At 47.5% G+C, this 13,839-nt stretch overlaps 1 long non-coding RNA gene across 1 annotated transcript in view; it reads left to right on the plus strand.

The window, feature by feature from the left end:
• The first annotated feature begins 2,020 nt into the window (after positions 1–2,020).
• Positions 2,021–13,839, plus strand: part of LOC138527285 (uncharacterized) — an 84,003-nt gene continuing 72,184 nt past the window's right edge. Inside the window, exon 1 of the long non-coding RNA XR_011283856.1 lies at positions 2,021–2,093. This is a non-coding gene — a long non-coding RNA (uncharacterized lncRNA). The remainder of the gene's footprint in view (positions 2,094–13,839) is intronic.

The following is a 13,839-nucleotide window of genomic DNA, read 5'->3' on the forward strand; positions in this document are numbered from 1 at the left end:
AGGCAGGACCGCGCCCGCAGTCTAGGTTGGTGGGCAACAATGTGATTCAGCGGGGGTATCCACCTCTCCCTCCTCCCCTATCCACAGCACGTACCTCTTTCTCACAGTGCATGTGGGTCGGGTGTGGGCCAAGGATCAAGCTGCACGCAGCAGCACAGCACCAGCACAGTCTGCGCCAAAGTGTGCATCAGTGTTTGGCGCTTCAGGCCCGAGGTCCACCGGCAGGATCTCGTGTGGTCGCGGACACCTGGCCCAGCATGCGTCGCCTCCACAAAGGCTCCGGTGATCACGGGCATCGGCAAGACCGAGCCGCCGGCATCCCGGGGCGGGCAAGGGCCTCACCTCCAACCAGGATCTATGTCGCGTTGACTCGCTGCAGGTCGGATGATTTCCACGGATCGCCGGGGCTCCCCAGTCGCCGTAGTTCTCTCGTCTTAGGCGAGCAGCAGGTTGCGTCTCCGAACCGCCTGGAGATAGTGCACGCAGCGGGATCGGTGTTCCGTGCCTCCGAACGAGGCGTTGTAAGGGATACGTGGTCTCGGAGGTCCGGAATCAGCCACACCACTATGGCGTATACGCCGCTTCTCACCCACGGCAGAGGCGCCAGAGAGAGCCTCGCATCCAGTCTCAGGGCATGGGCCGCGTCCGCAGGCCCCGCCTTCTCCCTGCCTGGCGCCGGATCGCAGCCCCGGGCTGGAGTTGATTCCTCTCAGAGCCTCTAGGCGAATCGCGTCCCCATCAGGGGCCGGTGAACCTCCAGGTCCTCCGAACTCCGGTGTTTTTCAACGCAGCACCCCAGGATTTTCAGGAAACAGGGACAAGTCCTTCGTACACCCGTGACTCGGTTCTTGCTTCTTGCGGCGGCCCAGAAAAGGATTTATAGGCATAGGATTTTGAGGTGGTGCCGGAGCCCGAGTATTAGGCGGCCATCTTTGCAGTGCGCAACAGCGCCCCCCCCCGCAAATGCCTGATTTGAGAGTAACTGGTTTGATCACTGTCTATAAATTGACCTTCATTGTAAGTGTGGGAGTCCGTCAACAAGGGTGCCAGTAAGCTCACTGGCACCCTTGTTTCCAGACCGCCACACTACGACTCTGCCTGCCGTGGACGCTGTGCCTGAAAGGTCTCACCGTGCCAGGTGCAGCTGCCGTGGTAGGCAAATTCATCACGGAAGCACTGGCACCGTTAGCAACAGTACTGCTGCTTCTGTCTCCACACTCCCATAGAGTCCTATGAGACTCCAAGGGAATGGGGACTTACAAAATCTGGCACCTGACTTCTCACGCCACTGGGATTTGTAATGTCCCGGTGGCACCGGGAATTCAGGCGCTAGATTCGGTGTTACAGGTTTGGCGACAACCCACCAGTGGCACTGGCGGGTTACCTCCAACCTCGTTATGAGGCCCAAAATTTCTTTGAATAAGGCACGGTAGCTCGCTGATTTGAGAGTAAGTGGCTTGATCAGTATCTATAGAATGTCTTTGAATAAGGCACGCCAGCTCGCTGATTTGAGAGTAAGTGCCTTGATCAGTGCCAAAAGAATGTCTTAGAATAAGGCACGCTAGCTCGCTGAATCAGGGCCTATAGAATGTCTTTGAATAAGGCACGCTAGCTTGCTGATTTGAGAGTAAGTGGCTTGATCAGTGTCTATAGAATGTTTTTGAATAAGCTGATTTGAAACTGACTCGATAAGCCGGAAACGGTATAAAGTCAATGGCGAGTCTTGCGTTCCTCCGTCTCAATAGAAGCTTAATTTTTTGAAATGTTGGAAGGTTTACCGTAACTACAGGAGCAAAAACAACAATGTATTTTTTTTGGGGACTTTGTTTTAATAAGACTCTTTGAGGTAAAGCTTTGATTCTACCGTGGTTTGCTTATACAACCAAAGCCATATGACAATGGCTTCCCTTGGGCATTCATTAATTTACCAAAGGCACAATTATTTGTCGGCAAAACATGTGTCAGTCAAGCACGAGGTGTAATAAAATGTGGTTCAGAGCTTTAAAAGGGAGGGATCTATGACCAGCTGAACATCTTCCTGGTGAAGCAGCACACAACAGGTGGTGAAGTCAGAGGCCAGGCGTCGAGCTGAGGTAATTGATTCATTCATGACTAGACACTTATTACACGTGTGTAATTATGACACGATCTTCTGTCATTTTACAAGTTTGATTGCATTGTTGGAAGGCCTTTTTTTTTTTTACAGACATGCTTTTCGCTCAAGAAACATAACTTTACTAGACCCTATGGGTTCCATGTGGTTTTACCTTTGAATTTTTTACCGGTTACTTTTTCACTGCATTTTTTAACCGACTTTTAACGATTTTCTGCTGCAAAATGCAAAACCCCTCCTCAGCCCCTTGTTAAACCGCAACCCCCACCTCTATAACTTAATTAACCCTTTCCCTAAACCAACCATCTTTTTATAAATGTGCATGTTAGAGGAATTTCTTTCAAATTAATATTCTGCTCTGAAAAATGTGTGCAGTGAATATTCAACAATGACATCACGTGGTAGAATACGGTACCAAGCAATTTCGTCTGACATTGGTGTCTGTCTTATCCATAACGAATACTTCTAGACTACTAGGATGAATGGGAAGTTTCAGTACAAGTCAGCCTGGCGAACATCAGATTGGACCTAGAAGCAACCGATTCTATCCCCGAACCGAGGAGTGGGAGAGGGCACAGTAGAAAGTCCCTTTGGATATGGCTGCACACATCTTTGCATTTTCTCTTTCCCGATTTATGAAGACATTGCCTCATCATAAATTGGGCGCTGCAGTAAATTGCGGCAGTAACACTGTATACTGCCACATTACCACACCGCCCAACTACGAATCTGGAGGCAAGGTGGAGGAAAAAACTCCAGCAAGAAGCTGGAGTTATTTCCTCCACCTTACTGCCCAAAATCAACCAATTCGGCGGTATTACCGCTGTCAGTAATAGCGCCAAAATCCCCCATGGAGTCCTATGGACTCCAAATAATGGGGACTCACACCACCTACCGCTACTCGTAATCTGGCAGTAACACTGCCGCACAAAGTGGCAGTAACGCTAATACTGTTTGTTGGTATCTCAGCGGATTTACCGTCAATATAACACCACACTCGTAATGAGGATGATTGTGCTGTAGCCCCATACTGGCTCAACCTCTCCCAATATTTAATGTGAGGATTTCATTGAATCAGGAGTACATGTCTAGAACATGGTCTGAGAATAAATGCTTGATGCACTTCAATTCATGAAACCTAAAGGCAACTAGCAGTCCCGGAAGAAGTACTGATTTAAGGTTGTTTAAGTTGCAACTAATTTACAAAAGGACTAATTCCTAAAAAAATATTCAACTCAGGGTATTGCAATCCTTTGGCATAAATTACAAAAGATTGTGCTACTCACACATGCATGACTTAATAACATGTCTGAAAAAGTAGGCATTGCAAGGGGTGCATCAAGGGGACTAATGGGCCTGGGCGGGGGGCTCTTGGGGGGGGGGACAGAGCAAATGTTGACGGAAAGCAAGTTGAGCCTACACGGGTAACAAAAAGCTGAAGTGCCTTCACTGTCTGCCCTTCCAGCCAATGTTAAAATATTGTCTGCTTCAAGGAACAAGGACTGTTTGGAAAAAGAAACTGAAACGTAGCCCTTTATGGTTCATATGCTATTATTAGGCAACATATGTCATAAGGTTTATACATATGAACATAAGACTTCACAAATTGTAGCTCCACAAATAATTAAATATGTTGAAAAAAACTCTGGAATTCTGTTACAACGCGACCGGCTAATCAGGCTTTAATTTTTTTTCCGAAGGCATTCACGCGGTAATTTGTTAACACTTGGAAGCTTAACACCATTTACTACCAACCAGCAACCAATTTCTTTAGAAACGACTGCTACGGAGCTTTCCCAAATCTGCCCACTCGCTTATTACCTAAATGCAAATGGATTTTTCATACTAGGGACGTTTTAAAAGCAGGAGAACATGCACCTAAGCATTGTGTGGGAACACACGACTAACTAGTACCTTGCCCGCAATTTGTCAGTTACTTATAGCTTCACACGCCCTGAGGACGGCCTGGTTAGAGTTGAAACACGTGTTGGCGTTTTCTGTTGGCACTTTATGTGAACAAGCGCCTCTGTAGGAATGCTTATAATTGTTGACACTTAGGAGGTTTTTTCAACATATTTAATTATTTGTGGAGCTACAATTTGTGAAGTCTTATGTTCATATGTATAAACCTTATGACATATGTTGCCTAATAATAGCATATGAACCATAAAGGGCTACGTTTCAGTTTCTTTTTCCAAACACTCCTTGTTCCTTAAAGCAGACAATATTTTGACATTGGCTGGAAGCGCAGACAGTGAAAACACTTCAGCTTTTTGTTATTAAATCTAAGGGTTTTAAAAAAAAATACCCCTGTTGTTTTTCACTGCTGATGCATACCATTTAACAACTATTCGTAACATTAGATATTTTTTGACTTTTTCTATCAGATTGTCAGTTATGCGCACATCCAGTTATAGGATAATTGCTCACACTCACTGAGTCTACACGGGTATTCACACAAAAAATGTAAATGCATTTACTGTATTTATCTATATTACACAGAAGTGATCTAGCTGTAAACTGTGCAATGTCTCTGGGAAAGCGCATAGATTGTTCTGAAATTAGCAGCATGTGTGTAGGAAATGAGAACACTCGTGGGGAAGTGACTTGCAGCAAGATAAAATGGGCATTGGCAAAGCAAAAGGTTTTTTTGCACCCTCAACTGACCTAATAAAGCCATCATATGTTTGTTGTAGTCACCATGTGTTATAGTATTTATTTATTTATATATTTATTTCAAATTCTTGTAGAGCGCTACATGCCCGCAGGCCTCAGAGCGCTACACAAAAGCAAAACTTAAGACAACATAGACAACGTTTATATACAAAAAATACATAAACCAACAATGCGAGAAAAAAAAGCATCAGTGGGGGCTCTATAAACAAAGGACATATCATATAATTAATTCACACTATTAATCTTAAATTTGAGGATCCCATTGGCAAATATTTACACATACTTAGAAACCCAGGGAGGTTACTGGTTCCACACACAATCACAACGCAATCCCGGTTCTTCAGCGTACACCAGCCATCAATTTTTAATCTGCGTTAAAACCTCAGATCAGAGCTTCTGACTATATCCGGGCCCGTTCTTAGGCGAAGCCATGCCAGTACTTTATTTCGCAGATCTTCCCTAGGTTCTCTCTCGCCGGGTTCATCAACTTTAGTAATTATAAAATTCCTAAGGTCAGTGACCACGACTCTAGTTGGACCATCCTTCGGTATAGTCATATGGGACATTCTTACACGTAAACTCCCAAGGGTAGCTGGTTTTGGGGCAATGTCCACAGACCCAGACATGCCAGCCAGGCATGACTTTGCTTTTCTGATGGAAGCAGGAGGTACAATGTTGACAGACTGTAGGGAGTCTGTTCTAAGAGTGGCTGTCGGCGTGGAAACAGACTTCACTAACGGCCTTACACAACAATTCGGGCATGCAGACGGTCCCTGACTATCAAGGTTCACAGGCGGCCGGTCAGTTTGACAGAAGCTATCCACTTTGTTAGTAACCACGTGTGCTGCTGAAGATACCAGGGGGGGTCGAAAAGGCAGAGTTTATCAGATTGAACAAATGATGATTCTTAACGGATTTCTGTACATGTTCCAGCCATGCCATAAAGTCACTAGGATTGGAACACTTGTGAAGATCGAAAATAATTTCGGCCTGAAAGAGCTTCCATGGCTCAAACGAAAGATTTTGCTCCGGACATGAGCCAGACGATGAAATATGATCATGGATGGTAGTAGAACTATCATGAGCCAGACGATGAAATATGATCATGGATGGTAGTAGAACTATCATGAGCCAGACGATGAAATATGATCATGGATGGTAGTAGAACTATCATGATCCGGATGGTGTAATCCAATAACAGGAGACATCAAAGGAGCGCAGCAGCTTGCGGAGCATGAACTCACGCCTGCGTGTGTTGCCATCACATGTTGAATGCAGCCTCGAAAACCCAAAGAAAACCATTATACGACACCATACATAATATACAGCCTCGCAGGTTAATCCATATTATGGCCAATGCTGCTTCAAATCCCAATAATGCCATCACATGCCTGGTATTGCCACCATAAGTAAGGTATAGACTTGTGTGTCCCAATGCTGCCAATGTATGCCAAGTCCACCATTAAATGCCCCAGTAATGCCATCATAAGCATGGTACAGTCAATGTATTAGAGTTTACAAGTACGCTTTTAAATGATTGGGCTCTTTCGGTTCACTATTTAAAGACTTACCAACAACCACAAGCATCACACCTCTTGTCCCATTTAATATCCGTTGATGCATCGGGAGGGCATTCTCAGATAATATTCAGATAAACAGCGCCAATACACTCCATTCTATAACCAAAGGACAGCAAAAAGGCACAAACCAATGCAAGTGATGACAGTCATTAAAGGACTCGAAACAAAACAGGGAGTAAAACACACATTGGGCCTCAGAAGTCTGTAGGTATACGTTAAAAGTGTCGGTAACAGTATGACCACCACTTTTACTGCACCAACAAATTAAGAGGTGATGGAAATACCATCAGCGGTGATAGCGCCATTAGCAATACCTTTGGTGGAATTAACGCTGACGGTATTACCACTGAGGGAATTACCGCAGAAATAACAAAACTGCATTACAGCTTTATTACAGGTTGAAATATGGTGGTAATACCGTTGAAATTAGGTGAGAATACCACTAAAAGCACAGTGCATTTACCTCGACCTGAAAGGTGGAGGAGGTAAATGAATCCAGGTGATGGAAATTAAACCACAGGTGCACCCAATCCACTCAGGAAGGGTACGCAAGGCCCACACCTCCCCAAACACACTTTCCAACACCATCATGTTACCACTAGCTCTTGTGAACATGGATGTGCAGCTGCTCCAGCTCCGCATTGAGCTACAGGGGCTGGAAGAGCAACAGAGGGTACAGGATGCAGAGGAGAGGAGGAGGGGGAGGAGGCACCATATAAGACGAGCGCCCATACCCCCGGGTCAAGCCCTAACCCTGGACCTTGACAGACAACCAGCTGATCACCCACTTCCGGCTGAACAGGGAGACCATCACTGAGCTGCTCATTTTGAGGATGGCATACAGAGCAGGATCAACATCAGTACATCCTTGCCCCTGCTGCTGAAGCTTGTGTCGTCCTGCATTTCTTGGCAACGGGCACCTTCCAGCACACTATGGGCATGCTGCAAGGCATATTGAAATGTGCTTGTGCATGTGCTGGAAGCCCCTCTGCATCATGTCTCCCACCACATCTCCCTGCCTAATACCCCCGCACAGGAGAACGCCATGAAGGCACGTTTCTATGAAGCAGCCCACATACCTAATGTTGCTCTGGATAGCACCCATGTGGCATAGGTGGAACCCCCAGGCATCTGAAGAGGTATACCGCAACCAGACGTAGTACCACTCCCTGAATTTCCAGGTCACCTGCGCTCCTGACCTCCTCATAACACACTGCTGTGCCAGCTTCCCTAGATCCACCCATGATGCCATGGTTCTGAGGAACAGCACACTGCCTGGATACATCGGGAGGCACAGAGGGCATCAAACATGGATATTGGGTGAGTAAAAGTGCCATCACACAGATTATTTTCACAGCACAAGTGAAATGTTGTGAGGCGGGATTACCACACCTGAAGAATGCATGCCCTGTACATGCAGGATCTGCCCTCTAACCACTCACATGACAGACTTGAACCCACAGGACTAGGACGAGTGACAAAGCTGCAGTAAATTGCCAATGCATATTGGCTCAACAAGCTATCAATACACCCATAGGACTACAGGAACCACAATGCAACATTACATATCCATATACATGGAACAACACTTGTCATCACTGCAACAAAGTATTGTGACACTGGCACAAGTAATGCCCTGTACTCAGTGACCATTTATGTGAAGTCATCATGGAATAGATGCAGACAACCTGTACATTAGGGCACATGTATGGGAGCAAATCCCAGGCCCAACACAGGCACAATGGCACTCTGGCCTGTTAATCACAGACCCTGAAAACGATTAGTGCTGGCTGTGAGCTGTGTGCATGATGTTACACGACAGATCAAATGTTCCTCCTGAGTAAATGACTCCACATGTAAGCACTGTCATGGTAAATCATGTTGTGTGACAATACTTGGGATATGCACACACAGACTTTCTATCAACATGCCATTGTAACGGGCAACACATCCACAATGCACTGTGACTGACACCTATGACCTTTTCCCTTGCAGGTGACTCTGGATAGCCCCAGCTACCATGGCTGATGATACCGAGGCAGAATCCACAGACGCCACAGGAGGTGGCCTACAACAAGGCACATATCTGGACCAAGTTCTGCATCGAGCAGACCTTCGGCTTGCTAAAACTTGTTTCCGGTGCTTACACCAGTCTGGAGGGGCCTTAATGTACAGGCCAGGAGAGGTCGGGCAAATTGTGCCTTGCCTGGGCCTGCACAACATTTGCCTCAGGCAGAATGTTTCCCTGCCCTGAATGAGGACATGCCACCCCCAGAAGAGGAGGACTCACTACCTGCGGGTCCTTTGCTGCCACGCAGTGAGCAGGAAGAGGGTAGGGATGGACGTCTGGTTTGGCAAGAACTGATTGCCATTTTGTTTAGGCTAATTGATATGCCCTTGCAATGCACCTCTGTATTCAGTCACATTGTGAATTAAATGCTAGCATACAATAAGGAATGTCCTAGCATTGGTTCAAGTGAACAACTATTTAATGTACAAATGTCAAAACACCCTCCCCAAACCACCTCCACCCTCCCTAAACAGCCCTCCCCAAAACAGCATCCCCAAAACCCCTCCCCCATCTCAAAAACCCACCCAAAACACCCTCCTCAAAACACCAACGCCAAAATACCCTTGCAATGTCAAACAAATAACGGTCACTTCCGGTGCCTCTTGGCCTTGGTAGCCTGCTCTGACACCTTAGGTGTCAAGTGGCGCATTGAGCAATGCCTTGGGATGCTGGGCTGTGACCCCTCTCTCGGGGGGATAGAGGTGGAGGGCTCAGACCCCTGACCCCACAGGGTCAGCAGCATGCAGGCATTTAGGGACTCTACAAAGGCCGATATACCCTCAGTGGGTTCCCTCATCCTCTGCCTGACCGTGGTGATGGCAGCGGTGGACTGGCAGAAGGAACAGGAAATCCAGCAGCACGACCCCTGCAGGCAGTCGCTCATGGCCTGCATGTGCTCCACCTGCTCGCCCGCCATTGTCTCCAGTGATTCCTGGTGCTTCTCTATGGTATCTAGCCATGCCCGAACGGCAGCCATATTGTGCAGAGATAGAGGCTGTGGGAGGGTTGGGGCTGAAGTACGAGGAGTGGAAGCCCATGCCCTCCTCCTCCTACTCCTTGTCAGTGGTGTGGTCGCTGCCAGTGACACAATGGTGTTAGGGCTGGCAATGCACTACCCGAGATGGTGAGGAGGTTGTGCTGGTGCCCTGATGTATGGATGCCAGTGCGGGGACAGCAGCCTTGGGGATTGCCACAGGGGCCAGTTGTAGAGTGGCTGTGGCAGCTTTGGCGACAGACGTCCCACCTGCATGCCAGGTGGAGGGGCCATTCGGCACTGATGTGGGGATGGTGCTTTCCTCCGTCCCTGCCAGAGGTTCCACACCAGTGATATCTTGTGGCCTTGCTGCCTTGCTCCCCCTCTTACTTCCACTGCCTACGAGTCCGGTCTGTGCAGGGGTGGAGATGGACGGAGTGGCAGCAGTGGAGGGTCCAGCCTCTTCAATGTCCATGGACTGTGTACCTATTGGGAGTATAAGGACATGAGTATAAGGGCATGCTGTCAGTCATCTTGCAGACATGTCAGCAGGATTGCAAGACACACAAATGCGACATTGTGTTTTTTCTACATAAACATATTTTGTATGATTGGCATGGGTAGTTTTAGGCCGATGGGTGCAGCTACTGCCAGGTGGAGGTAGTGCCTGCTGATGGTGTCCATTGTGCATGGATGTGCATGTTGACTGTTGGCCTGCCACATTTGCTTGTTGTCGTGTTTGTGCTCGGGGTGCACTTGCCAAAATGGATTGTAATGGCATACATGGGTGCTCCTCATATTTCCAGGAATCATGTAGACTAAAAAGAGTGTTTTGGCTGTGGAGAGCCATTACATTTGCACAATGATGTCAGTGGCACCCCAGTGGAAAATTCTGTCTTTTGCACTGCAGCGTGCACAAGCAAGGGGCAAAGGGTGGTATACAAGCATGTACCTCACCTCATGCCCTTCGCATTTGCACTCCAAAGTGCAAATTGTGTAGATGCTGACTGGCATGCATGCACTTTTGTTTGTGAGCGCTGATTGCCATGCTCACATGGCAGGAAACGTGTACAATGGTTCCCTATGGGGACCTCTTGGTTTATGCGGTTGCATGAAGCAGGCATACCCCATAGGGATTGCCACCATCTGAGCTGGCATGATGATCCATGTCAGCTTGAATGCATAAGCATGTGTATGGCAGAGAGGAAGATGGCTGCGGGAATGCAAGTTGCGTTCTGCCCCTCCTCTCCGCCATACACATGATTGAATATAAGCAGTGGTAACAGGAGGGATGGCCCAATACAGGGACAGGACTATGGGCTATCAATAGATACAAACGAGGGGGGCGTCCTGCCTATAATTATTTACTGATTGCAATGTATTTTAATGCAAATTCGGTCAATAGGAGACATTCATACAAAATACTACTTTTTGTCATGCAATGTACTAATGTGTAAGATAAAAACGAACACTCAGTATTGGAGGTATAGGTCAGCTTTACATTTTGCTGAAATTAATTTTATTATTTTTTGTAGATTTTTTGAAAGCAAAAAGTCTGTCTGTGGTCAGTAATTGACCTTAATCCATTTAACAAGAGGTTGGCGTAGCTCATTCCCTCTGTACAAGTATCCAGATTACTTTATAAAACATAAACACAAAACTGTGAACAACATACGCAAAGACAAAGGTTCACAGGTAACATTGCTAGCTGCAAAGCAGCCAAATGAGTGCAAAGGAGTACAATGTTACAGCAACAGTGTGGACTGCATAAACAAGAAAAGAGGTCAACAATAAGCATTACTTCATGCAGTTAGGCAAATTGGTGCAAAGCAATGTAAATACGTACAAAGCAGTTTAACATGTATCAAAAAAGGGTGCACACATATCTAAACTGACATGGAGCAACAGATACTGTATGTTAGTGTCTAGGGTAAACACTAAAGCTTTGTATAGTTTTGACATCCTAGAAAGAGCATAACTAATATAGTTTGCTAGGAGACATGACCTTGGAGAGGTCTACCAGAGCCAGGCTAAAGGGTGACCCACAACAAGGTAATACATTGCAATCAGTAAATTATTACAGGCAGGACGCCCCCCTTGTTTGTATCTATTGAATATAAGCAGTGACATTAATGATTGGCATCAAAGCCTGATGCATGCCTTTTATGCCATTCATTGATTTTGGTGTCTCATGGTTTTTTAACTCCTCCATGTTTGGGCATGAACGTTTGGAGTATGGTGCATCTGCATTGTCACATCCACCCACTCCCCAAGCACATGTGTGTAGTCACTGTGCATTTGAACAGATTGTCATGTGTCTGCCCATTCCTCTGCCCATTGTGGCCATCTGTGCTGGCGGATGCATGCTTGTGGCTAGTGCATTGACATGTCAGTTGGTTCTGACAGCCATCACTGTGGTTTCTTGCTCCAGTCTCTGTGCTTCCCATTCCCTTCAATACCCTATATGTGGATGATGGAGCTCTCCTTCTCTTCTCACGGCATGAGGGTGAAGGGTTCCACCGTGCCATCTCCCGTGGCTTCACTTTCCCTCCTGTGGCATGAGATGAGGCTGCAGAGTCATTCCACCATTTGGGGCAGTCCTCAGGCATTTTCTGGACTGGGGCGCACCGCTATCAACTTGTCCTTGATGGAGGACCATATTGCTACCTTCTTCTGGGCATAGGTCTTACGCTGCCTACTGCCAAACAGCTCCTTTGCATGGTGCATTACTTCATTTGCCAGTGTGTTCAGCGCTGACTCCGTGAACTTTGGCTTACGCAGCCTCAGTTAGGGTAGGCAAGGCTTTCCCTTGTGCCCCCCTTCTCGCACACAGGTCTTGCCAGTTTTGCTTGATTCTTCTACCCTGCTCCCCCCTCCAGCCTACTTCTGCAGCAGTCTGTCCTGATACATTCTGGTTTCACCTTCACCGTTTTTTGACCAATGCTGGATTTGACTTTTATGTACTTCATTGATTCACGGTGTGTCACCCTTTCGCAACACTCATGCTGGACTTCCTTTTCATCTTGTACTCATGGTGGCCCTGAATCATGCTGTTGCCATCTTCATCGTGTATCCTGACTTGCAACATTATGTGTTACTACTGACGTCTGCAATTGTATTCGCTCTCCTCCCCTCCTCCCCTTACTTTATTCTATGCACTTACTCTATCAGAATTGTCCCTGGACCTAGTATGATAGCAACCCCGTCTGTCTCCTCCCTCCTCCCCTTTCTTCTCCCCCCCTCCAGCACTATCTGAAATGTCATCAGGCCTAGTACGATAGCTTATTGTTTTGTTTCTCCCCTCCCTTTCTGCACCCCTCCCCCTCACCTTTTGTTTTCGCCGGCTCTACCGGAAATGTCGTCAGGACTTGTATGGTAGTCGGCTGTCTGTTTCCATTTCCTTCCCACTCTCCCCCTCTATTCCTTATCTATGTCTTAGATCTTGCACTATCTGAAATGTCATCAGGCTGAGTACAATAGTTAATTTCACATCCTTACTGTTCATGGCCTGTAAGAATGTAATTGGGCCTCATTACGACCCTGGCGGTACGGGTACGGTATGGACGGTGCCGGTATGGCACCGGCACTGTCCATACCGTACCACCTTATTCCGAGTTTCCCTCGTGGGTCCCTGACAGCCCACCAGGTCTGACCTGGTGGGCTGTGCGGCACCCACGAGGGAAACACATGGATGCACCGGCACCGTTAAAAACGGTGCCAGTGCAACCATGCTCCTCATCCCCACTCTGCCCTATGGGGCAGAATGGGAATGAGGAGCCTGGCATTACAGCCACCCACGAATAGGCAATTACCGGCTCATTCAACTCGTAATGGGTCGTTAGGTGCTCGTTCGCAGGTGGCGGTGCCGGATGCGAGTTCGGCAGTAGCCGTGCCTGTAATGCAGGCACGGCTACCGCCGAACTCGTAATGAGGCCCACTGTATTTTCCCTTGTTCCCCTCCCTTGCCTTGAAGCGCTTTAAAACACGTTGGGCCTCATTACGAGTTTGGAGGTAGCCATGCCGTTTTTAGCGGCATGACTACCCCCAAACCGGGTACCGGGTCCCGCAAAACAGGACTTACCGGCCCATTCTGACCTTGGAGTGCCCGGTAATTCCCTTTTGCGGGACCCGGTACATCCACATTCCCATTTGAGCCCCCATAGGGCTCAATGGGAATGGAGAGGATGCTAACAACGAGCCCATTAATGACCGGCCCGTTGTTAGCATCCTGGTCTGCTAGCGGGTCCCGCTCTGCACGTCTGGTCTGGCCAGGCGTCCAGAGTGGGACACTCTGCAGACCTCGTAATGTGGCGGCCTGGAATGAACGGTGCCGGTCCCTTAGTGGCACCGTTCATTCCGCGGCCGCCTTCCGTGTAATGAGGCCCATTGTGTATAGGCGCTATATAAATAAACAATCATATCATAT

Source organism: Ambystoma mexicanum, chromosome 14 (assembly GCF_040938575.1).
Source record: "Ambystoma mexicanum isolate Mex_15411 chromosome 14, UKY_AmexF1_1, whole genome shotgun sequence".
NCBI lineage: Eukaryota > Metazoa > Chordata > Amphibia > Caudata > Ambystomatidae > Ambystoma > Ambystoma mexicanum.